Below are 25340 nucleotides of genomic sequence, written 5' to 3' on the forward strand. Positions count from 1 at the left end.
TGCTAAACGTTGTGGTTTTACCATGATACCACTGCGGACTCCTATCCCTTTGAGGGGTATTGATGCTACTCCTTTGGCGGAGAATAAACCCCAGTTTTGGACCCAGGTGATAATGCGAGTCGCCCCGGACCACCAAGAAAATTTTAATTTTTGGTGCTGCACAATTTGCATGATACTATTGTTCTGGGTTTTCCCTGGTTGCAAATTCATAATCCTGTTTTGGATTGGAAATCTGTTTCTGTGGTGAGTTGGGGTTGTCAGTGTGTTCTTAATGACACTCCTTGTTTTCTCCACCTTTCCCCAGTCTCATGATATTCCTGATTATTTGGCTGATTTTTCTGATGTATTTAGTGAGAGTAAGTTTGCATCTTTGCCTCCTCATAGGAGTTATGACTGCGCAATTGAGTTAATGCCCGGTGTGTAAATTTCCCAAGGGTTGGCTTTTCAACTTATCGGTACCCGAACATGATGCTATGCGATCTTATATCAATGAGTTGTTGGAGAAGGGTCATATTAGACCGTCCTCTTCACCCTTAGGTGCTGGGTTTTTTTTTTGTGACCAAGAAAGATGGTTCATTAAGGCCTTGTATTGACTATCGTTCCCTTAACAAAATCACTGTTAAATATCAGTACCCGTTACCCCTGATTTCTGATTTATTTTCCAGAGTTAAAATTGCCTGCTGGTTTACCAAGCTTGACCTCAAGGGGGCGTATAATCTTATTCGCATCAAGCACGGGGATGAATGGAAGACGGCGTTTAATACTCCGGTGGGACATTTTGAGTACCTGGTGATGCCTTTTGGGCTCACTAATGCCCCTTCTGTCTTCCAATCCTTTATGAACGATATTTTCCGGGACTTTGTGGATAAGTTTTTGATCATTTATCTGGATGATATTTTGATCTTTTCCAGTGATTGGGATTCTCATGTGGAACATGTCCGGACTGTGTTCCAGATTTTGAGGGAAAATTCCCTGTATGGTAAGGGATCGAAATGCCTCTTTGGTGTATAGAGGATTTCATTTTTGGGATTTATTTTGTCTCTGTCGGCTATTGAAATGGACCCGGCCAAGGTACAGGCCATTTATGATTGGGTTCAGCCCACTTCTTTGAAGGCTCTCCAGAAGTTTTTGGGTTTTGCTAATTTCTATCGTAAATTTATAGGTAATTTTTCTGGTATTGTTAAACCACTGACTGATCTGACCAAAAAGGGCGCTGATGTGGTGAATTGGTCTCCAGAGGCAGTCTCGGCATTTCAGGAGCTTAAACGGAGATTCACTTCTGCTCCGGTTCTACGGCAACCTGATGTCTCACTTCCATTTCAGGTGGAGGTAGATGCTTCTGAGATTGGTGCAGGAGTTGTTTTGTCCCAAAAAGACCCGGTGACTTCTAAAATGAATCCCTGTGCCTTCTTTTCTCGAAAATTCTCCCCATCTGAACGTAACTATGACGTGGGGAATCGGGAATTGTTGGCCATGAAATGGGCATTTGAAGAGTGGAGACATTGGTTGGAGGGAGCTAGACATCAAGTTGTGGTCCTCACCGACCACAAGAATTTGATTTATCTTGAATCAGCCAAACGCTTGAATCCTAGACAGGCTAGGTGGGCCTTGCTTTTCACGTGTTTTAATTTTGTGGTCTCTTTTCTTCCGGGCACTAAGAATGTTAAGGCGGACACCCTTTCTAGGAGTTTCTTTGCGGATTCTCTTATTGTGACCGAGCCTACTGCCATTCTAAGTGAGGGGGTAGTTCTTTCTGCCATCTCGCCCGATTTGAGACGTGCCCTGGAGGAATTTCAGGAGGATCAACCTGAGCATTGCCCTATGGGAAAATTGTATGTTCCTGACCCGTGGAGGAAGAGAGTAATGTCTGAAATTCATTGCTCCGCGTTGGCTGGTCATCCAGGTATTTTGGTACCAGAGATTTGGTGAGTCGGTCTTTTTGGTGGCCTGCCTTATCTCATGATGTCAGGAATTTTGTGCAGTCCTGTGGGACTTGTTCTCGGTCTATCTCGTTCTAGTGGGTTGTTGATGCCCCTGCCGGTGCCCAAGAGGCCATGGACGCATATCTCAATGGATTTTATTTCTGATCTTCCTGTCTCTCAGAGAATGACTGTTATCTGGGTGATTTGTGATAGACTTTCAAAGATGATCCATCTTGTACCACTCCCAAAGTTGTCATCTTCTTCAGAGCTGGTGCCCTTGTTTTTACAATAGGTGGTTCGGTTGCATGGGATTCCTGAGAACATTGTGTCGGACAGAGGAGTCCAGTTTGTTTCCAAATTTTGGAGAACATTTTGTTCCAATCTGGGAATTCAGTTATCTTTCTCCTCTGCGTTTCATCCTCAGAACAATGGGCAGACTGAGAGAACAAACCAGACTTTGGAGTCCTATTTGAGATGTTTTATATCAGCTGATCAGGATGACTGGGTCTCATTTTTGCCCTTGGCTGATTGGCCTCTCTTTGCTCTGTTTTCAGAATATACCAGAGTGCTGATATAGTGGGAGAAGTCTAGTGACTTCAGTGTTTTTCTATCAGACGTGTTGGGCATTTTTTACAGGGTTTTTGCGTGATTGCAGACAATGTCTTTCCTTTCTTGTCCTGTCTAGTTAGTTTGGGCCCCATCGTTTGCTCAGCCTATTTTCCTACCTGCGTTTGTGTTTTCATCTTGTCTCACCGACAATATATGTTTGGGGGCTATCTATTCCTTTGGGGTCTGCTCTGGGGCAGTTTAGATTTCCCCTTTCTTGCTTTAGGCTTATTTAGTTCTCCGGCTGTGTCGAGGCGTCTAGAATCATCGTAGGTGCGCTCCATGGCTACTGTTAGTTGTGTGGATAGGATTAGGGGTCTGCAATCCGCTTAGTTACCAACCTCTCTGGTTTTCGGTGGCTTAGCTTAGTCTTGCTTTCCTCCTCGGTGACCCAATCATAACAGGGACCTGTGGGGGATATTATACATGGGCTCTGGGGACATCATACTATATTGCATATGTGGGGGCATCATTGAATAGGGGCTGTAGGGGACATCATACTATGTATTGGGGTGCTGTGGTGTATATCATACTGTATATTGGGAGGATGTTGTGGATGTCACACTGTATTGACGGCTGTATTCACCATCATACTGTGTAGGGGAACAGTGTGATAGGGGGATAGTTTAGTGAGGATATCGTGGTGGGCAGTATGAGGGCACAGAATGGATATGGAAAGGGGGCAACGTGAAATGTGGCACACTATGGAGAGAGGTTAACATGGCTGGGGGACAGTGTGGAGATATAGATAGTGTAAGGGAAAACTAGAGAGGTGACAGCCATGGTATAGGCCGTGGTTCATAAGGGTGGATGGTGTGACGGTTATTATTATTATTATTTTACATTTATATAGCGCCATTTATTCCATGGCACTTTACATGTGAAAAGGGAAATATAGATAAGTACAATAAACATGTGCAAGACAAGGGACACACAAGTACAGAAGGAGAGAGGACCCTGACCGTGAGGGCTCACAGTCTACAGGGATGGGTGAGGATAACACTAGGAGAGGGTAGAGCTGGTTGTGCGGTGGTTCAGTAGACTGAGGATCATTGCAGGATGTAGGCTTGTCGGAACAGGTGGGTCTTCAGGTTCTTCTTGAAAGTTTCCGTTGTGGGTGAGAGTCTGATGTGTTGCAGCAAAGAGTTCCAGAGTATGGGGGAAGCACGGGAGAAGTATTGTATGTGGTTATGGGAAAAAGAGGAGGAGATCTTGAGAGGATCCAAGGTTGCGTGCGGGTAGGTACCGGGAGACCATGTCACAGATGTATGGGGGAGACAGGTTGTGGATGGCTTTGTATGTCATAGTTAGGGTTTTGAACTGGAGCCTCTGGGCAATACGAAGCCAGTGAAGGGCCTGGCATAGGGGAGAGGCTGGGGAATAACGGAGAGACAGTTATAGCTGATAATGACAGAAAGTGTGGTGGATATAGCTCAATAAGTCGTACAATGTGGAAGTCATATATCATAGCAGGATTATTTAGGTCATAGTATGTACAGATATTTTTATATAAAGATAATAACACTGTTATTTTTAAGGGCACCATGTGGAGATGTGTTGCAGAAGACCAGAGAAGAGGGAATATAGAGAGATGAGCTGTGGATGTGAAAAGTGACCATAGATAGCATCTGGACAAGATGGAGACGGAAAGAAAGAAAATATCTCCTATAAAGTTTCTGGATGTAAATGTTTACTTGCTGACACTGACTACATCTCCGTCAGTACTGTGGTTCCTGTATGGTACGCAGTCTGATAAAGACTAATAACAACTTCCAGCATCTCCTTACCATGGTTAAGGACATACTGGAAGTTGTAGGTTCATGAGATACAAAGGTATATGGTCCTGACTTAGAAGGATTCAGCTACTCAGTTAATAATCACTTGATGTCATAGACGCAATGGGAAAGAGAAGAATTAACTGAGTAGAAAGGCAAATGAGCAATTGTAAGTACACAGTGCTGTATATAATCGAGTATAAGCCGAGTTTTTCTGCACATTTTTTGTGCTGAAAAAGCCCCCTTCGGCTTTTACTCGAGTGAGGTTCCCAGAAGATGGAGGGGGAGCAGCAGCAACGGAGCAGCGGGTCACAGGAGGCAGGACCCGAATGCTGCGGCTAATGCCTGTGCCCACTGCTAAAGAGAAATGAGTATTCACTGTGCTGGCAGTGAATATTCATTTATCTTCAATGGAAGCCACAGTAGTCACAGCCGCTGGCTTACTGCAGCCACTAGGAGATCAGGTGTGCCCACTACTTAAAAGAATGAATATGCACTGCCTTCCACACCCATGGGAGTGGAGAGAAGTGAATATTTATTTCTCTTAAGTAGTGGGCACACGTGAACACCCGGCCGCTGCCACTGCAGGCACCGGAACAAGATGCTGCGAAGGAGAGCAGGGACGGTAAGTAGGAGTGCTTATTTTCTTTAACATTTTTTTTGTCGCGGGCAGTGCATACCAGGATAGAGATATGGAGCCATTTAAAAGATGGGGATGAGGAGGCCGTGCATGCCAGGAGGGGGATGAGGGGACAATGTATATCCGGCTTATACTTGAATCAATAAGTTTTCCCAGTTTTTTTGTGGTAAAATTAGGTTTATACTGGAGTATATATGGTAAAATGATGACTGCAATATATTAAGAAGATAAAAACTTTGACGGGAGGCAACAATCATACATATCCGAATCCTTTTATCTATAATGGGGTCTGTTTAGTTTCCATTAGGGCATCTGCCAAATGATGGTCTTGTTATTTGAAACCAAACAGCCCTGATTATAGTTAAGTTATATTAGTTTCCATGACCGTCCTTGTGTCTGACATTTAAAAAATAAGATGTCAGGGATGAATATCACTATTTCTCCCTGATCTTGTGTAAATGGTTCGCAAACCACCATTAATTATATATAAAACTCTGAAAAAATACTCCCTGTTGAACCTCACCCCTAAAGTACATAACTTTTTTTTTACTTTTGCTGGTATTTTTTGGTGAAAAAGGAGGGGTACTTTAGGGGTCCTGTTACCTTAGTTTCTGACCCACTTTACTTGGGTGCTAAGAGCTCATCGGGAAGGAGGGGGGTAACATCAGTTTCATTTTCCTACAGCACCAAAATACCTTGTGCCGGCCCTGAATGTATAAATTAAAGTTTGGTGGAATATCCTTTGAATAATGATGGGTAGGTCTGCGCAAATGATTAAATCAGTCAAGCGCAATCCAATTAAAAATCGGATTGCACTCGGACCAATGTTATTCAATGAGGCCGTGCAGATCTGCGTATTTCAGTTGTATTCGACACGAGAAAAAAATCACAGTGTGCTCCTATTTCACTCCGAAATCCGTACAGCGTGAGAAAAAACTCACAAGCCATACGGACCATCCGATTTTTACGGCTACAGTACAGTTCTGTAGAATAGGAACCTACTATAAATGGTCCTGCAAAAAGAAAATAACTGCAGAGCAAAAAGAACAGATTGCACACAGACAGCGAACTAATGGCAAGTGAGAAAAAAAAATCGCCCTACCCTACTGGATGAGAATTAGACCGATATTTTATACGCTAGTGTGAACAAACCCTTAGACAGGTGCCTAAAGGGTTTGTCCACTACGTTCTAGGATGTGTCCACCGATTTAAACCTTATATAGAAGTATTTTTGTAAATACCTCTTGTTGTCATCTGTGCCTGTTAGGGGCGCTATCGCTGACCGCTCCCTCTGCATCACATGACCCCAGATGCAGCTCTTTAACTCAAAGGTCCTGGGCCTCAACACTGATACTTATGAAATTACACATTAAATGCAGCCTAAGTACCAACACCAATAATAATATACTGTATATTACTAACAGTAATAATAACAATACATATGACTGTGTGCTATTATAGATTTTTGAAAAGTGCACCAATAATACAAGGTGTAATGATTTGCCCTGGCAATGTTTGTCTGCATTTCTTTGTATAGCCACTAGGTGGTGATATGCAACTTCAGTTTTAATTTACTGTAGAAAAACAAGTTGTCCAATGCAGAAAAATATTTTAGTTTGGGAATAAAGTAAACTATTAATAAGAATCCATAAAGACTATAAATCTGGGCAAAATATGGGAGAGGTAACTTGGTAAGGAATTTTCTTGTAAAAAAACAAGTATTAGAGGTAGTAAAAAGTCACAACTGCTATCACCGAGGGTAATAAACGCGTTTCAGGCAAAGTCTTTAGTCATTAGCATATTTGTCTGAAACGTGTTTTCTATTACTCTTGGTGATAGAAGTTGTGACTTTTTATGAATTCTAATATAATGACATGTTTTTATAAGAAGACCCTGACGCTAGATTTTTACATTATACAGTACCTCCTTGTGGCACTACAAGTCTATGTGCATCAGGTCTGAAAATAATAATATGCATGTTCATCACCATAATCCTACATCAAATGGAGAAATTAAGGCTTTTGAAGTCAGGGGTGTAACAACCGCGGTCAAGACAGGTCCTGTGCAGATGGGGCCCACCAGCGCCAGGGCAAACTCCAACCGGATGTGCGTTCTCGGACGCACATTCAGCTGAAGCGTATTGCGGGCAGAAACCAGTCGGGTTATATATATATATATATATATCAGAATTAGGGACATATATACCAGGATGGGGGATATATATATACTAGGATGGGGGACATATATACCAGGATGGAGGATATATATATACAGTGGTGGCCAAAAGTATTGGCACCCCTGAAATTCTGTCAGATAACACTCATTTTCTTCCTGAAAATGATTGCAATCACAAATTCTTTGGTATTATTAACTTGATTTAATTTTTCTTCAATGAAAAAAACAAAAAAAGAATTGTCCTAAAGCCAAATTGGATATAATTCCACACCAAACATAAAAAGGGGGTGGACAAAAGTATTGTAACTGTTTGAAAAATCATGTGATGCTTCTCTAATTTGTGTAATTAGCAGCACCTGTAACTTACCTGTGGCACCTAACAGGTGTTGACAATAACTAAATCACACTTGCAGCCAGTTGACATGGATTAAAGTTGACTCAACCTCTGTCCTGTGTCCTTGTGTGTACCACATTGAGCATGGAGAAAAGAAAGAAGACCAAAGAACTGTCTGAAGACTTGAGAAACCAAATTGTGAGGAAGCATGAGCAATCTCAAGGCTACAAGTCCATCTCCAAAGACCTGAATGTTCCTGTGTCTACCGTGCGCAGTGTCATCAAGAAGTGTAAAGCCCATGGCACTGTGGCTAACCTCCCTAGATGTGGACGGAAAACAAAAATTGACGAGAGATTTCAACGCAAGATTGTGCGGATGGTGGATAAAGAACCTCGACTAACATCCAAACAAGTTCAAGCTGCCCTGCAGTCCGAGGGTACAACAGTGTCAACCCGTACTATCCGTCGGCGTCTGAATGAAAAGGGACTGTATGGTAGGATACCCAGGAAGACCCCACTTCTTACCCCGAGACATAAAAAAGCCAGGCTGGAGTTTGCCAAAACTTACCTGAGAAAGCCTAAAATGTTTTGCAAGAATGTTCTCTGGTCAGATGAGACAAAAGTAGAGCTTTTTGGGAAAAGGCATCAACATAGAGTTTACAGGAGAAAAAAAGAGGCATTCAAAGAAAAAAACACGGTCCCTACAGTCAAACATGGTGGAGGTTCCCTGATGTTTTGGGGTTGCTTTGCTGCCTCTGGCACTGGACTGCTTGACCATGTGCATGGCATTATGAAGTCTGAAGACTACCAACAAATTTTGCAGCATAATGTAGGGCCCAGTGTGAGAAAGATGGGTCTCCCTCAGAGGTCATGGGTCTTCCAGCAGGACAATGACCCAAAACACACTTCAAAAAGCACTAGAAAATGGTTTGAGAGAAAGCACTGGAGACTTCTAAGGTGGCCAGCAATGAGTCCAGACCTGAATCCCATAGAACACCTGTGGAGAGATCTCAAAATGGCAGTTTGGAGAAGGCACCCTTCAAATATCAGGGACCTGGAGCAGTTTGCCAAAGAACAATGGTCTAAAATTCCAGCAGAGCATTGTAAGAAACTCATTGATGGTTACCGGAAGCGGTTGTTGGAAATTATTTTGGCTAAAGGTTGTGCATTCAAGTATTAGGCTGAGGGTGCCAATACTTTTGTCTGGCCCATTTTTGGAGTTTTGTGTGAAATGTTCAATGATTTGATTTTTGCTTCATTCTCTTTTGTGTTTTTTCCTTGCAAGCAAATTAAATGAAGATAATAATACCAAAGAATTTGTGATTGCAATCATTTTCAGGAAGAAAATGAGTAATATCTGACAGAATTGCAGGGGTGCCAATACTTTTGCCCACCACTGTATACATATATACTAGGATGGGGAAATATAAACCAGGATAAGGGACATATATTATTATATTATACCAGGATAAGGGACAGATATATCAGGATGGGGCCCAAGCAGGATAAGGGACTGTATATAAAATGATGGGGGATATACAGGTTCTTACAAAATTAGAATAGCATCAAAAAGTTAATTTATTTCAGTTCTTCAATACAAAAAGTGAAACTCATATATGATATAGAGTCATTACAGCAGAGGCGGACATACTGCCGGTTCAATCGGTGCAGCTGAAGGAGGGGGGCCCAAAACAACTACCGACGATGCTTGATCCATCATAGAGACAGTGACAGCAGGAACACTATGAGGAGAGGCAGGGGGCTGCCATTAGCAGAAGGAGGGGGCCCTCTCTGCTTCACTCTGCATCTCCTGTTGCTCTAGGCACCGCTGCTGACAGGAGCCCTATAGGGGATGAGCGGAGACGAGCGGTGCTGCATGGGGAGCGGTCGCACTGAGCAGCTCAGTGCATCGTGTGTAAAGGCCCCGTCTCACTAAGCGACTTACCAAGGATCACTGGGACCGGAGCGTGGAGAGAGGCGGGATGGCGGAACAGGACGTCGGAAGGTGAGAATAACTATATTTTTTATTTTTTTTATTATTTTTTACACCTGATCGCTGGTCTCCCGCCTGTCACACACAGCGATGCGTGCTGACCAGCGGGAGACCAGCGACCAAAGAAATGTCCAGAGATTTCTTGCAGCGATCAGCGATACCGGCAGGGGGGCAGCTCGCTGATCGCTGTCACACACAGCAATCTCGCTGGTGAGATCGCTGTTACGTCACTAAAGTAGTGACTCAGCAGCGATCTCGCTACCGAGATTGCTTAGTGAGACGGGGCCTTAAGCCCCTCTGCTGCTCCTGCTGGGGTCTCTGTGGAGTTGGGGCTGCCCTGCACTCTGAGTATCAGTCGACATACATACTGCAGGTGAGGGGGGACTTTTTGGACTCCTGTCATGATCATCTGCAAAGTAAGTGAATGGCCAGTGGGGTGGAGCATTGTGCTTAGTGAAGACATTAGCCACGCCACTATAAAGGGGGAGACTGGTGAGGGGCCTCTTATACAGCGCTGCAGTGCCTCATTCGCCTCACCCCCTCAGCCAATCACAGACTCCGCTTTATGTGCACGCCTGTGATTGGCTGACACTTGATTATTGACAGGTGTCTGCCTTGCCATGTTTACACACCAGGCCCTAGTGGACATGTTCATGGTGGACCGCTCATTTTGTGACTTCCTGACCCGGTCCTGTACCGGCCAGTTAAACTCTGTGTCGGGACGCCTCAGTAATTACCGTATGTCTTCTCCTAGAGAAAACATAATTCTGTCCAGCAGGCGGCGCCATCACAGCTTGATGATACTCCTTGTGAGAAGTCTACAGCTGCTGGCAGTATGAGGCGCAGGAAGGGGCTCAGTTCTTCAGCACACAAGCTCCCCCACTGCCTGTGTATAAACCATGTCCCCTCCTCTCCGGTCATCACTAGACAGGCAGTCGGGACAGAGGGAGGACAGTTGGGTCGCCCTCCCAGGGCGGTGGGGTACTCGGTACCGGGCCCGATGAGCTTAAATGGGAGATGTCACGGCAGCTGGGACCCGGCCCGTGGCCCTGGGCGTCCATTTGTAAAAGGGAAATTTTCAGTGTGCTTATCATGATTAGAGCTTATGAATGAATGAGTCGTGACGCAACCTGTGGTGTTCGGCAATGCAGATGTTAAGCCGACGCTGCAGACAGATCCTCTGGGACAGATGGTGTGGTGCAGCAATGATGTTATAGCCTTCCACAGGCAGGGCTGTAGTCCCAGGGCAGAGTAGGTGAAGTGACACGTAGATGGTGTAGTGTTGGGCGCAGGGGATGTAGCAGTGCCGGGCAGGTTGACGCAGGAAAAAGTGGAGGACACCAGGGCATGTAGTTCCAAAGCTTTACTCACAGTCTGTTGCGGCACAAGAGCCTGAATCCGTGCCGTGTCTTCCGGGTCAGGAGCTCAGCCAACTTCCAGGGAAGATGAAGTACTCCTTTCCAACACTCCGCCAACATATGTGCCTTTTCTGAACGTCTCCCTCTTAGCACCTTTAGTGAAGTACTCACAGTACTGAGTTACACTGGAGTTCATCCTGTCAGATGTTCCTATGAACTCTACTTGTACGGCAGACAGCTGTAGCCTGCTTTGGGGACTCCTTACTACCTAGTCCCGGCTCACTCACGATGCTGTTGTGCCCCCAAGTCTGCTGTGGGAATAAAGTGGTGACAACTTTTATTCCTCCGGTGTCTTGCTGCAGGACCATTAGTATCCATACAACCTCGGGGACCGGACCCCGGCCTTACGCTTAGAACTTGGGAAGGGATCTGCTCTAACCCTAATCCTTAGTTCTCTTCTTCTCCTCACGTTCCGTACTAATCCTTTCCTTTTTATGGAGAGTCAGGCTTTCTATCAATGTTCCTCTCCTGTGCCAGCGGACCCAGGTCACTGAGGTCGGCTGCAGCACTTCCTTCATCCATCCCACTCAGGGGATCTTCACTCTTCCTCTGACTCTGTCAGACTGACTAAATCCTAAACTCTTCCCGCTCTTTTGATGCAACCTAAACTCCACCCGCCTCCCAGCACGCTTCGTGTTCCAAGCAGGGAGCCACCAAAGGGTGCTTTGCTACACTACTATGTTGTGTGGGATGCAGGTGTTGGAGTGTGGTCTGGTGTCTCCACCTTGCCTGGATGGTGGGGTACCACACCTCAGGAGGAGGTGCAGTACCTCTGTGGCGACTGAACCCTCAGGGGCGCCACACCGACATGGCAGAATTGTGCAGAGGCAGCGACAGGAAGCTGCTCTGTTGTGTTCCCAGTATCCTGATGACCACTCATGGCTGCTGTACTGGGAGCGGCAGGTGTGTGAAGACCCCGACAGCGTCTGAAGACCGACTACAGTGAAGGTGATTATATCTATCTGTGTACAGTATATAGCATATGTAAATGTATATAGAGTTATAATAGCATGATTATGGTATATAGTGTGTGTAAGTGGGTATATAATTTATATGTAGTGTACATGACTGTACATGGTATACAGAATATGTAATATTGTGTACATAGTGTATTACACATGCTACAGTGTATATGTACAGTGTGTTTCTCTGTAGGTACATGCGTGTGTGTGTGTGTGACTGCCGCTTGTGTATGTCTGGCCAGGGCAGGGATGATGAGTCGCATGACAGATGACAGAGGGCCACTCCTATGGCCAGACCAACCTGTGAACTAATGAATTGCATCTGACAGGATTTAACATGCATTCAGGACATTGCGGGCCGAGGCACCAGCTTCGGACCCCATAAGAGTGGGCACTAGCGATGAGCGAACGTGCTCAGGTGTTATCCAAGGATCTCGGCCGTGCTCATATATTATGTCCGAGTCCCCGCGGCTGCATGATTTGCAGCTGTTGAACAGCCTCAACACACGTGTGGATTGCCTGATTGTTAGCAATCCCCACATGTCCAGGCTGTGTAACAGCCACAAATGATGCAGCTATGTATCTATTATCTATCAGTCACAGATAACATACAGCCATGTTCTGAGGCTTTGAGTATGGGCACACAACAACATTTTACAAGCGTGTGATCCCAATGAGTTTTTCAAACAGAAGACGCTTCAGGAAATGCCAGCAGTGCTTTTTCTTCCTTAAGTGTCATTGCAGATTTTTTTTACATCTTTGTTGCTGCTGTTTTTTTTTTTTAAATCAAATTGTATTGAATAAACTAGTGAGTGGCGTCCAAGCAGAATCCACCTGAAGAATGGTCAGGTCACTTCTTTTAACCGCTCGGCGTCTTTGAAAACCTAAAGCTAAAAGAAGCTGAAAAGTCTGTTTGATCGCAGTGTGCCGGGGGTTAATGTGCCAGGAGCAGTCCGTGACCGCTCCTGGCACATAGTGCCGGGTGTCAGCTGTGATAATCCACTGACACCCGGCCGCGATCAGCTGCGCTCCCCCCATGAGCGCAGCTGATCGTGATGACGTACTATCCCGTCCATGGGCATTAAGGCCCAGGGCATAAGGACAGGATAGTACGTCAAGTGTTGGGAAGGGGTTAAAATCCAAAATGTTGGCCTACTGAAATGTTTGTTCAGTAAATGCACTCAACACTTTGTTGGGGCTCCTTTTGCATCAATTACTGCATCAATGCGGCATGGCCAGGATGAGAGACAAATATACTAGGATGGATGATGTGTATATATACCTGCAAATATTACATCGGGGCCCATCGGACTCTAGTTACACCACTTTGTGTCATTATCAAGAAATTAGCCAGACAAATAGCAGAAGAGCAGATTCTAGGGTGAAGACAAATTAATGCTGCATATAAGGAGCAGTCCAATGCAACCTTGACTATGCCCGAGTTATTTGAAGGGGTTGTCTATAAGTAACATATGGATGGCCTATATGTATAAATATCCTATGGGGGCCAGAGACCAAGCAACCCCACTGATCAGCCATTATCTGCTCTAGTGGCTGGATGTAAAAAATGTACTGCTACAACCAGACAACACAACTCCTTGTTATTTAGTGGCCACTCCATTATAAGTCACCTGAATAGAAGATAATATGCCGCATCTACTACAAGTCCCAGCGAGCATAGCTTATGAATAAGTGCACACGTGAAGCAGGGCTGCCTCATTCGAAGAGTGATATAAGGGTTGGTCACAAGTTGGGATGAACAGGAGGCCACAATTCTTCACTTTGGCAGGACTGTAGAACTAATATGGCCCCTCACTCCTGTGTGATGCTGTAGCATGAATAGGGCAGAGGAGGAACTATATACAGGAAGAGACCGCCTGTGAGGAGGAACAGGCGACAGTGTTCAGCATAGCTGATGGAGGGCTGAAGTTGCAACTTGGAGACATCAGAAGACTTACAGGAGAAGGCACCCTCCAAGAAGGAGGAGGAAGGAGGAAACACTGTGGAGGACTTCTAGTGACGCAATTTAAAACAGAGGGTCTCTGCTGGATGGAGACCCTGGCAAATGGATATAGAAGAGGGGCTCTGACAGCAAATGGTACTAAAACACTGGTGCACGTCATTGCAACATTTTTAACTAAAAAATTTCTGTATGCCTCTTTTAGAAATGGAAGGATCAAAGGATCGTTCTGGCAATCACGCAATACAATATGGAAAAGAAGCTGGTTGGTGAGGTTCTGCCTTCGAGGATATTCTTGGAGACTAAATAAATTAATTTCAAATGATTTATTACTGATAATAAACATCAATGCTTTTCAAGTCTTTGCCAGTCTCCTCAGTAAAACCTCTGTGATGTTGTTGTCTGGATGTTGGGTTGTGAGGAGACATTATAGGTCACTCTCTACCTCAACCATGGCCATACATTTATATTTGTTGGTACAACCAAATTTGATGAATGTGGGCTCTGCTGGCTATCTACAGTCTACATCCCACCTTAGATTGGTGAATTGTTACCATATCCACCAGAAATGGTTCATCGCACAAATACCTAGGTTGCATGGATGCCTGTAAGCTGTGCATAGACAATGAAGGAAAGCAGGCCAACAAGTGGATGAGTGGTAATATTAGAGAAAACAGTATAGTATAGTGGGTACGGAAAGTATTCAGACCCCTTTAAATTTTTAAGTCTTTGTTTCATTGCAGCCAGTTTGGTAAATTCAAAAAAGCTATTTTCTTTCTCATTAATGTACACTCTGCACCCCATCTTGACTGAAAATAACAGAAATGTAGAAATTTTTGCAAATTTATTAAAAGAAAGAAAAGCTGAAATATCACATGGTCTTTATTATTCAGACCCTTTGCTTAGTATTGAGTAGAAGCACCCTTTTGAGCTAGTACAGCCATGAGTCTTCTTGGAGATGATGCAACAAGTTTTTCACACCTGGATTTGGGGATCCTCTGCAATTCTTCCTTGCAGATCCTCTCCAGTTCCGTCAGGTTGGATGGTGAACGTTGTTGGACAGCCATTTTCAGGTCTCGCCAGAGATGCTCAATTGGGTTTAGGTCAGGGCTCTGACTGGGCCAAAGCCTTGACCTAAAAAGGTCTATCTTTGTCTCATTAGACCAGAGAATCTTATTTCTCATAGTCTGGGAGTCTTTCATGTGTTTTTTAGCAAACTCTTTGCGGACTTTCATATGTATTGCACTGAGGAGAGGCTTTCGTCGGACCACTCTGCCATAAAGGTTCCTTACACTTGCCAGTCCTACTCTAACATGAAAACCTCAAAAAGAGGAAAAAATCCTTCAAAAAATTCAGATACAAACCAAACAGGCCTAAATGCATCTGCACTAATACAAGGTGCGCTGTAAAATGGCAGCTGCACAGGTGCATAAATACCAAATGGAACAGCCAGCCTACAATCAGGGATTGGCTGTGTGGTACACCAGTGCAGAAGAAATAATCCGCATGTGGCATTGTTCACACAGGGAATGCAGGGCTTCTGGTTCACAACCTCTTAGTAACAACATATAGGGGGGCTGCCCAATGCCAACTAGAATGCATCCCGTGTGAACAGAGGCCACAAGTTTGCAGAACCATTTGGGCCCAACTGCACCCTGAAAGAAATATAAAAAGTGCACAAAAAACATATCAATATATGTAAGGTATTGGTTGATATTAAGGCCTTAATACAGAAGCTGGCAAACTGCATCAAAGTTCCTTACACTTGCCAATCCTACTCTAACATGAAAACCTCAAAAAGAGGAAAAAATCCTCCAAAAAATTCAGATACATAAAGACCCGACTGGCTGAAGTGATAGTTGACTTTGTGGAACTTTCTCCCATCTCCCTACTGCATCTGTGAAGCTTGGCCACAGTGATCTTGGGGTTCTTCTTTACCTCTCTCACCAAGGCTCTTCTCCCATGATTGCTCAGTTTGTCTGGACGGCCCGGTCTAGGAAGACTTCTGTTGGACCCAAACTTCTAGTTAAGAATTATGGAGGCCACTGTGCTCTTAGGAACCTTGAGTACTGCATAAATTCTTTTGTAACCTTAGCCAGATCTGTGCCTTGCCACAATTCTGTCCCTGAGCTCCTTGGCCAGTTCCTTTGACCTCATGATTCTCATTTGGTCAGCTGGACTCCAATGAAGGAGTGGAACCTTCTCAAGGAGGATCACAAGGAAATGGACAGCATGTGACTTAAATATGAGTGTCTGAGCAAAGGGTCTGAATACTTATGATCATGTGATATTTCAGTTTCTTTTTTAATAAATTTGCAAAAATTTCTACATTTCAGTTTTTTTTTCAGTCAAGATGGGGTGCAGAGTGCACATTAATGAGAAAAAAATGAACTTTTTTGAATTTACCAAATGGCTGCAATTAAACAAAGAGTGAAAAATTTAAAGGGGTCTGAATACTTTCTGTACCCACTGTATGTTTTCATCGGAAACTTCTATGGAAGGTATGACGTTACATGACTTTGGGCATTATTATTTCTGCTAGCATCTTGCACAGAGCTGTCATGCACCGATAACCCTTCTGTGTCAGCTCGGTCATTTCATGGTAACTGCAGCTGAACACAGTTTGTCAATTGGATTCATTGACCTGTACAAACAAAGGATTTTCCATGAACAGACTTGTTCAGTGGAATATTCAGCACATGTTGTCCACTGCCCACACTATAATCTGACAGACAATCAAATTACTGCCTCTATCCTAGAGCTGTTAAATCATCCCTGTAGGCACTTGTATGACATGTCTGTATAGTCATAACTAGACTTTCCTTCACTTGAGAAAAGAACACAGTTTCCTGTTCTAAATCAGGCGGCAGAAAAGATGACCGTGCCACAAATTTCAAAAGCAACTTGCACCTTAAAGCGAACCTGCCATCACCATTTTGCAAAGTAAACTACAGGCATTGTCACGTTGGCGGCGTTATACTGATTTTACCACTTACTGCCATTGGACGGAATAGTACGTCCAATGGCAGTACCCCCGCTTTGATGAGGGCTCCGGCAGTGAGCCTGCATCAAAGCCGGGACATGTCAGCTGTTTTCTATAGCTGACATGCGCCTGCAATAGGCGCAGGTGGAATCACGATCCACCCGCGCCTATTAACTAGTTAAATGCCGTTGTCAAACGCTGACAGCGGCATTTAACCAGCGCTTCCGGCCGCCAGGCCGGAAATACGCGCTTCACCGACCCCCGTCACGTGATCGGGGGGTCAGCGATGCGTTGCCATCACAACCAGTGGTCTCCTCGAGACCTCTATGGTTGTTGATGATGCATTGCTATGAGCACCCCCTGTGGTCGGCGCTCATAGCAATGCTGTAATTCTGCTACATATCGGCAATCTGTTCATCGCCTATATGTAGCAGAGCCGATCAAGTTGTGGATGCTTCTAGCCTCCCATGAAGACTATTGAAGCATGCCAAAATTTAAAAAAAATGTTTTAAAAAGTAAAAGAAATATAAAAGTTTAAATCACCCCCCTTTCGCCCCATTCAAAATAAAACAATAAAAAATACGCATATTAGGTATCGCCGCATTCAGAATCGCCCGATCTATCAATAAAAAAAAAGGTTTAACCCAATCGCTAAACGACATAGTGGGATAAAAATTGAAACCCCAGAATTACGGGTTTTTGGTCGCCGCAACATTGCATTAAAATGCAATAACGGGAGATCAAAAGATCTTATCTGCACATAGATGGTATCCTTAAAAACATCAGCTCGGTGCGCAAAAAATAAGCCCGCACCCAACCCCAGATGAAAAAAATGGAGACACTACGGGTATTGGAAAATGGCGCAATTTTTTTTTTTTTAGCAAACTTTGGAATTTTTTTTCACCACTTAGATTAAAAAGAACCTAGACATGTTTGGTGTCTATGAACTCGTACTGACCTTGAGAATCATAATGACAGGTCAGCTTTAGCATTTAGTGAACCTAGCAAAAAAGCCAAAAAATTTTTTTTCCCGTTTCAGAGTACACGACATGTTAAAACCAATGATGTCCTTCAAAAGTACAACTCGTCCTTCAAAAAATAAGCCCTCACATGGGCATATTGACGGAAAAATAAAAAAGTTATGGCTCTGGGAAGAAGGGGAGTGAAAAACGAAAATGCAAAACCGAAAAAAAGCTCCAGTCATTAAGGGGTTAAAATGATACCTTGGTTGATGAAACACTTCTTGTGGCTGTTGTTTAATCTTTATTTTCAGCTTTGAGTTAATGATATGATCGTGCTCCGGGGTGGCCTGTGGGGGGGGTCTTCATGTGGTGCCCTGATCCCTCACTGACCTTACACAGTTCATATTGTGGTCTTCAAAAAAAAACTAACTATAGCAAAATGGCGCCGGCGGTGACGCATAAGCACTAGCATCTATCACTTGCCAATAGATGCTGCCGTGCAAGCGTCACCGCTGTTTTGTTGGAGAAAGAAGAAAGACCACAATATGGACAGCGCAAGTGCAGTATTTAAAATAGGTGATAGGTCACTGAAAGCTTCAATCACACTATTTGGTCAGTATTTTACCTCAGTATTTGTAAGCCAGAACCAGGAGTGCTTCAAAAATGCAGAAGTGGTGATGTGTTTCTGCTATACTTTTCCTTTGATTGTTCCACTCCTGATTTTGATTTACAAATACTGATGTAAAATACTGACCAAATACTGATAGTGTGACTGTAGCCTAACAAAGATTTCATTATGCCTTAGGCTAGGTTCACATTTGCAGTTGAGTCCGCAGTGTATCATCCGCATACCCAAACGCGCAGCGTTTTCTATTCGCATCATCTTACGCATAACGTCAAAAAAAGCAGCGTGTCATGGTCAGGTATGTCTGGACGCAGCGAGTACCGCAAGGCGAACCCATATGACACACGTGACCCTGGATACAGCGCCTCCAGTGGGGTGAATTTAAATAATAAGACGTGCAGCTGGATACACCGCCTCCAACTGGCGAATTTAGGTATTACACGTATACATACAGTAGTCTGGAAACCCCGCCTCCAGTAAGGCGAATTTAAATAATAAAGGGGAAACCTGGGTAACAATAACAATGGGGGCCCTGCAATAGGGAATGGGGAAGTAGAGACCTCCTGCACTCCCCTGAGCCAGAGTCCCTGCACTCCTAACGTTCCCTATGCCGGTTCCGCACCGGGCGACGCACAGGAACCTTAAAACCCTGACTTGCCCTGCACCTAAACCCTCACTAGGGAATTGGTCGGTGCAGAAACTAATCCCACCACTGCACTAAACACACATAAGGGAAAATGACAATACAGGGGGACACCACTTAGCTTTTTGCTCTGTTGCTTGTGCTCCCTGCAACAGAGCCCCACCACCTGCGTGCATCTTCGCCTCCAACAGGATCCATCACCATAACCGGATGCATCACCATAGTGCAGCCTTGGAGCAGAGTCCAACACCAGTTGCAGCTGCCCAGTAAACAGAGTCCCAAAGATGAGTCCAGATTCTGCCAAAAAGTCCAGCATGCTTGAGTCCAACTTTTCTGCCAAAAAGTCCAGCATGCTTGAGTCCAGCTTTCAGCAACCAAGTCCAGCATGCTGAGTGCAACTCTCAACATAGTCACCACTCCACCAAGCCATGCAAGCACTTCCTGCTGACACCATAAACTGCGACTCCACCATGCCATGCCAGCCCTTCTTACAGACCCCATTGTTGGACTCCACCAATCCATGCCAGCACTCCTTGCAGACTCCATAGCTGCCACCCGTCCCCTCTGGCTGGGCTGCCCATGACTCTTGTTCAGCTCCATCTTTCACCCAGGCTTACATGTGAATGACTAACTATCACCAACAGTGATCAAACACACCTGACACCCTTTTATAGAGCATAACACCTGCATAAATCATGTGCACTTCAACTAAAGAAACTAAAGTGCGATACCGCTCACCACCACCGGGGCAACTTAGAACAAACGAGACCACAGTGCAATAATTCTAATGGCCACTGGGGGCAATCAACTCACTTTGGCACACAGCCAAAGGAAACAAAAGTTCACTTTGTCCATTTACTCTGTCAGATCCACCCTGGATCGTGACACACCTTTTACATGCGTGTGTATGCATTTTTGCATGCATTTGCGTTTTTTATGCGCATGCGTTAAAAATTTCCAATTTTTTCCAGTAGCTTTTCCTTGACATCAGACACCCAGAAGGCATGTCTCATGGGATTTCTATATGTATACACACACTACACAGAGGAAATCCTCGTCTTTGGCTTCTGTATCTACCTGCAAGATGGGTCTTGACCTGGACAGCTTCCTAGAAGATCTGGATTTACAATTGAAGTTGACTGCTGCCTTTGTTTTTGCTTGTCAAGAACACAGAAAAAGAGAGACTGAGAAGACGTCGTCGTCGCTATTGGCAACACCCCATCCTTGAACTCCGAGAGAGCCGTGGAGCCTACCACTCCTTGTACACCGAGCTGCAGCAAAACCCGGAGAAGTTTTTTGACTACACGAGGATGTCGGAACAAAGCTTCCATGACTTGCTGCTATGTGTCCAAGGATCCATCGTCAGGCAGGACACACAGCTCCAGTGAGCAATTCCTGCTGAGGAACATCTCTTGGTCACCCTGAGGTGCGTAGTGTTGAATCCTATCCCTAACCCTAAGCAGTGTACTGATTTTTGTTTTTCATTTTCTCCTCCACAGATTCCTGGCTACTGGAGAGACATTGTACTCGTTACATTTCCAATTCTAGATTGGGGTATCCACCTTTTCTGGGATTATTGTAGACACTTGTCGTGCTTTAGTTGCCATTCCGCGGCAAGAATTCCTCCCCCAACCCACAAGTGAACTCTGGATTGAAAATGCTTCCAAATTCCAGGAAATTTGCAATTTTCCTAATTGTGTGGGGGCTGTGGACGGCAAACACATTAGGATTATGAAACCAGCTGGAAGTGGAACAGAGTGCTTCAATTGTAAAAAATATATTTCCATAGTTCTAATGGCTATTGCAGATGCCGATTGTAAATTCGTTGCCATGACATTGGCTCTTTCGGATGAGGCAATGACTCGCAGACGTTCAAAAACTCCAACATGGTCCAACGTCTTTATGGGAGTGATTTTAATTTTCCGCCGCCACCACCTCTGCCCAACACTGATGGACCGCCAATGCCTTTTGTTGTTGTTCGTGATGAGGCCTTCCAAATGTGTTCTAACCTAATTAAACCATACTCTAGTAGAAACGTAAATCACACCAAAAAAATTTTCAACTACAGACTGACAAGGGCACGAAGAACTGTGGAGTGTGCATTTGTATTGCTGGTATCGAAATGGCGCATTTTGTGCACATCCATTAACCTAAAAATTGACACTATTGATGAGGTGGTGAAAGCATATGTTCTTCTGCACAACTACATAATTGTAAAAGAGCAACCAATCTTACAACCTGAGGAACTTATTACATTGCGTGATTACAAATTTCACCCTCTGAGAACCACTGTTGAAATTGCCCAGATGAGGAATAAGTATGCCGCTTACTTTGTTTCAGATAATGGATGTGTGGCCTGGCAAGACGAAATGATTTAAGCCGCTAAGTTAAATGTACCTGTTATGTTTTATACCTGTTATGTACCTGTAAGGTCATTTATTACATACCTTTTATGTTTAAATGTACCTGTGATAACATGTACATGTAATTATTTACCCCTAATGTTTCCGGATTTAAATATAAACTACCTTCCCTCCCCAAAAAAGTGTGTTTGTGTTGTACTTTACCTCAAAAAACAAGTGTGTTTGTGTAGGAGGCAGCACAGAATGATTAAAAAAAAAAACAAGGTATAGTGGTAACAAAATACAACAATTTTCATTTACAACATTTTTAACAAAAAGGGTTAAGTTGGGGTGATTTATTTTTTCTTCGGGTTTTACGTGAAGGTGAAATGGGTAGGACCTTGGGGGTGTGGAGCTGTGAGGATTGGGTGGTAGTTGATGAGGATGGGGTTACAGGGGAAGGGTCTACAGGGGAAGGGCCAACCAATTGAAGGATTGGATCAGGGATGGCAGTGGAGACATTGGGGATAGATGACAAAGTGGAATCATGGTAATTGGAAGGAACAGACCGAGACCCAAGTGAAGGTAGTGACAAATTGGTAGGTGAGGTTGGAGATGGTGGGTTCAATGTGGGAAGACTTTTTTGGCTCCTGGTTTTTTGGTCTTGAGGCCCAGATTTTTATTTTTGAACTTTGCTTTTCTGGGCCGAGTCAGAGTGCTGGGGTCTGTAGCAGTCCTCTGGCATGGAGCTGGACTGGGCTGCATTAGGGGTGCTGTAGTGGGCAGCGGTGGTGGACTGGGCAGCATCGTAGATCCTGTTGGCTGCAGGGGTCCTGTCCTCTGGAGCATGGTGGATTGTGCTGGCTGCAGGGTTGAAGGACTTGGCAGCGTGGTTGCTCGGTGAACTGGTGGCGGTGGTGGTGGCAGATAGTTCGGTGCTGTGGGAGCTGGATAGTACATTTGCTGCTCGTAGTATCTGCCGGCCTGTTGACTGTAGGATTGTGACTGCTGCTGGAACTGCTGCGGATGCTTATGTAATGCGTGGCTGTAAGCAACCTGGCAGGCCTGCATAACGGACAGCTGGAGTTTAGGCGTAAGGTTTTCCGACACTCTTTGCTCAATTGCAGATAAAAAAAATTTGCGCTGGTCGGCTTCCAGGCGGTCTAGGCGATTGTTGACTTCCTTGAACCCACTCTTCACTCTGTCAGCAATCAAACTAACCCCATACTGGAAGACCGAGCCTAATTGAAGAAACTCGGGCATGCCTAACCTCTCCCAGGCCCTCTGCCGCTAAGGCCTCTTTCACATTTCCGTTTTTGACCATCAGTCAAAGTCCACCAGTTTTTGAAAAAAAAGGATCCGCCATTTTTTTGGCGGATCCGTTTTTTCCCCATTGAGTTGCATTACCGGCGGATCTTGACGGATGGCCATCCGTTGGATCCGTTTTTTTGCGGATCCGCCAAAATGTTTGCATCTGCCGGCATGCCTGGACGGACCCTGCTACGTTTTTTTTGCTGTAGGATCCGCATTTTACAGTGCGCATGCCCGGAGAAAGGAAGTCAGCTGGGAATTTAACGCTGAAATCCTTTCTGGCGGTGGAAAAAAATTATCTCTCTCTCTCTGTCGTCCCAGGACTGCTGTTCCTTTAAAATTCTTCAGCCAACGGATCCGTCAAAAAACCGGACCGCTGACATCCGTTCACTTCAGTTAACAACGGATCCGCTTTCCGCCATTTTGGCGGATTTTAACTGATGAGAAAAAACTGAAGTGTGAAATAGGCCTAACCCGAAGACCCAGCAAAAGCAGCGGCAGATGGCTGCGAGAGGGGAAAAGCCTGTGAAGCCTGCAAGGTTGCTCCATAGCTGGTGGATGACTGGGGCTGCGTCTGTTCAGTGGCTGCTAGATGAGGGGCCGCTTCAACCGAGGAGGCTCCGGGTTGTGTGGGGCTGCACCAAGTTTGTGTTGTGCTGCTCCAGGTTCTGTGTGGAGGAAAAAATTACACATTAGTCAAAATAAAAAAAAAATCTATACTTGCGTTCACTGAGCAAGCGCAGGCCTCAGAAAGGCAAGGTCCCAGTGGTATTTGTATTTTCTGAACCTTGCAGCAGAACCACTTCGAGCCCAAAGCTCCTCTCTCATGTTCTTGTTGAAGCGGTCCTTCATCGAGCGCCAACAGATTTTGATTGGCTTCACTGTGAAGGAGAAAAAAATATTAGAAAACAATGCACATCCATTCACAGGTTCACTGCTGTTTAAGACCACATTGCAATACTTACTAAAATCAGTTCTGGCTCGCGGCATGGCACGGTCCCAGCCAGGCAGCAGCAATGTTGCCACTTCTTCCCAGACCGGTCAAATAACCACATTGTCAGAGTGCTGATGGTCATGGGTGTCCCACAACGGTACTTGCTCATGCACAAGGTGGATGAGTTGTTCATTATCTATATCCAGTGTGGCTTCCCGTTGTGAAATCTATAGATAAAATTAAAAAAAAGAATTTTAAGTAAAACTGAAACAATTTTTTAGTACAACTCTGATGAAAGGGATAGTTACACCCCGTCTTTCCTCCTGAGACACATGAGCCCGACGACCCTGGGAAGATTCCTCTCCACTGGAATGCTCCTGCTCTTCATCACTGCCAGGTACCTGTAAAGAAATTAAATGATTTAACACATGTGGAGTATTGCCATTTAATACATACCAATCAGTAAAGCAAATGTGATTACATAATCTTTGTCCAGTCCACCCTGGGAAGAAGTCTGTTCTTCGCTTGAGGACATGGTTGAAGAGCAGGCAGCAGCCAAGTGAAACACTGCAGAAAAAAAACAGAATTAAAATTAAACTTGTAAAGATCAAAAAACAATGTAGACCAAAAAAAAGGACAACAATACTTACATTACAGGCAGTAGTCAAACACTACAGCAGTCTTCACAGGCCAGGGACAGACGGCAGCACCAGGAGATGACCACAGGAAAATCGCTGCACCAGGATACACCCACTGCGCCTGAGAGAATCGGCCAGTCTACAAGGAACAGAAAAAGCATTCAGAGAGACAGACATTTCCAAAGCTTCTATACTTACATAGACAGTCTTGTCCTCACCATGACAGAAAGCAGCACCAGGAGACAAACTGGAGAAATCCGCTGCACCAGGAGCCAAACGTGAGCCAACCAGGTGCTAACCACTGTCCAAGGCCAAGCTACACGTCTAAAATTAAACAGAAAAATAAATTCATAGAAAGTACAAACAGCAGTGAGAGAGGGTGACATCTTCTAAGGTTCTATACTTACATAGTGTCACGATCTATTTTTGGATCTGTGTCAGTTTGGGCTTCTCAGATATAAACTTTTTTCCTTTCTGGCCATCGGGAGTTAATGTCAGTTTTTCCCCTGATGGCCGCTGGTGTCACTACATGTTTAGTTAGTCTGCTGGTGGTGACCACTCCCACCTTCCTATATAAGGTCACCTGGTGCATCAGCTGACTGTTAGTTTTGACAGGTCCTTTTTGGATACCAACCGTGGTGAAGACGAGCTACCTGGTGCAGTGATGGTTCAGCTTATTGGGAGCAGTGGTGAGTCTGCTGAAGAGAGGAGCTTTCTAGAGTAGTGGTTATTCTGCTGAAAGCTGAGTTCAGGAGCCTTACTCTGCTGCACAGTGCATTGGCAGCAGAGAAAGATAAGTGTTGTTTTGTTTAACCCTGTCTTTCGTATCTCCCCTTGGTGTTTTATTAGTTCAGCGGTGGGACCAGTGTTGGCACTTACCAATTCCCTAGTGAGGGATAGGTGCAAGGTAAGTGAGGGAAAAGGTATCCTGCTCGGTGGCGGTTTGAAAGAAGCCGTATAGGGACATCAGGTTAGTCCAGGTCTCAGCTGCAGCAGAGTGCAGGAGGTATCCCTTTCCCCGTTCCCTGTAGCAGGGCCCACTGTTGTAATTGTTTCTCCAGTTTCCCCTTGTTTGTCTTGTTTGGTGACCGGTGTCTTGTTGTATGGTGGTCATCGGG

Source organism: Dendrobates tinctorius, unplaced genomic scaffold (genome assembly GCF_039654945.1).
Source record: "Dendrobates tinctorius isolate UK_male_01 unplaced genomic scaffold, ASM3965494v1 ptg000156l, whole genome shotgun sequence".
Lineage (NCBI taxonomy): Eukaryota > Metazoa > Chordata > Amphibia > Anura > Dendrobatidae > Dendrobates > Dendrobates tinctorius.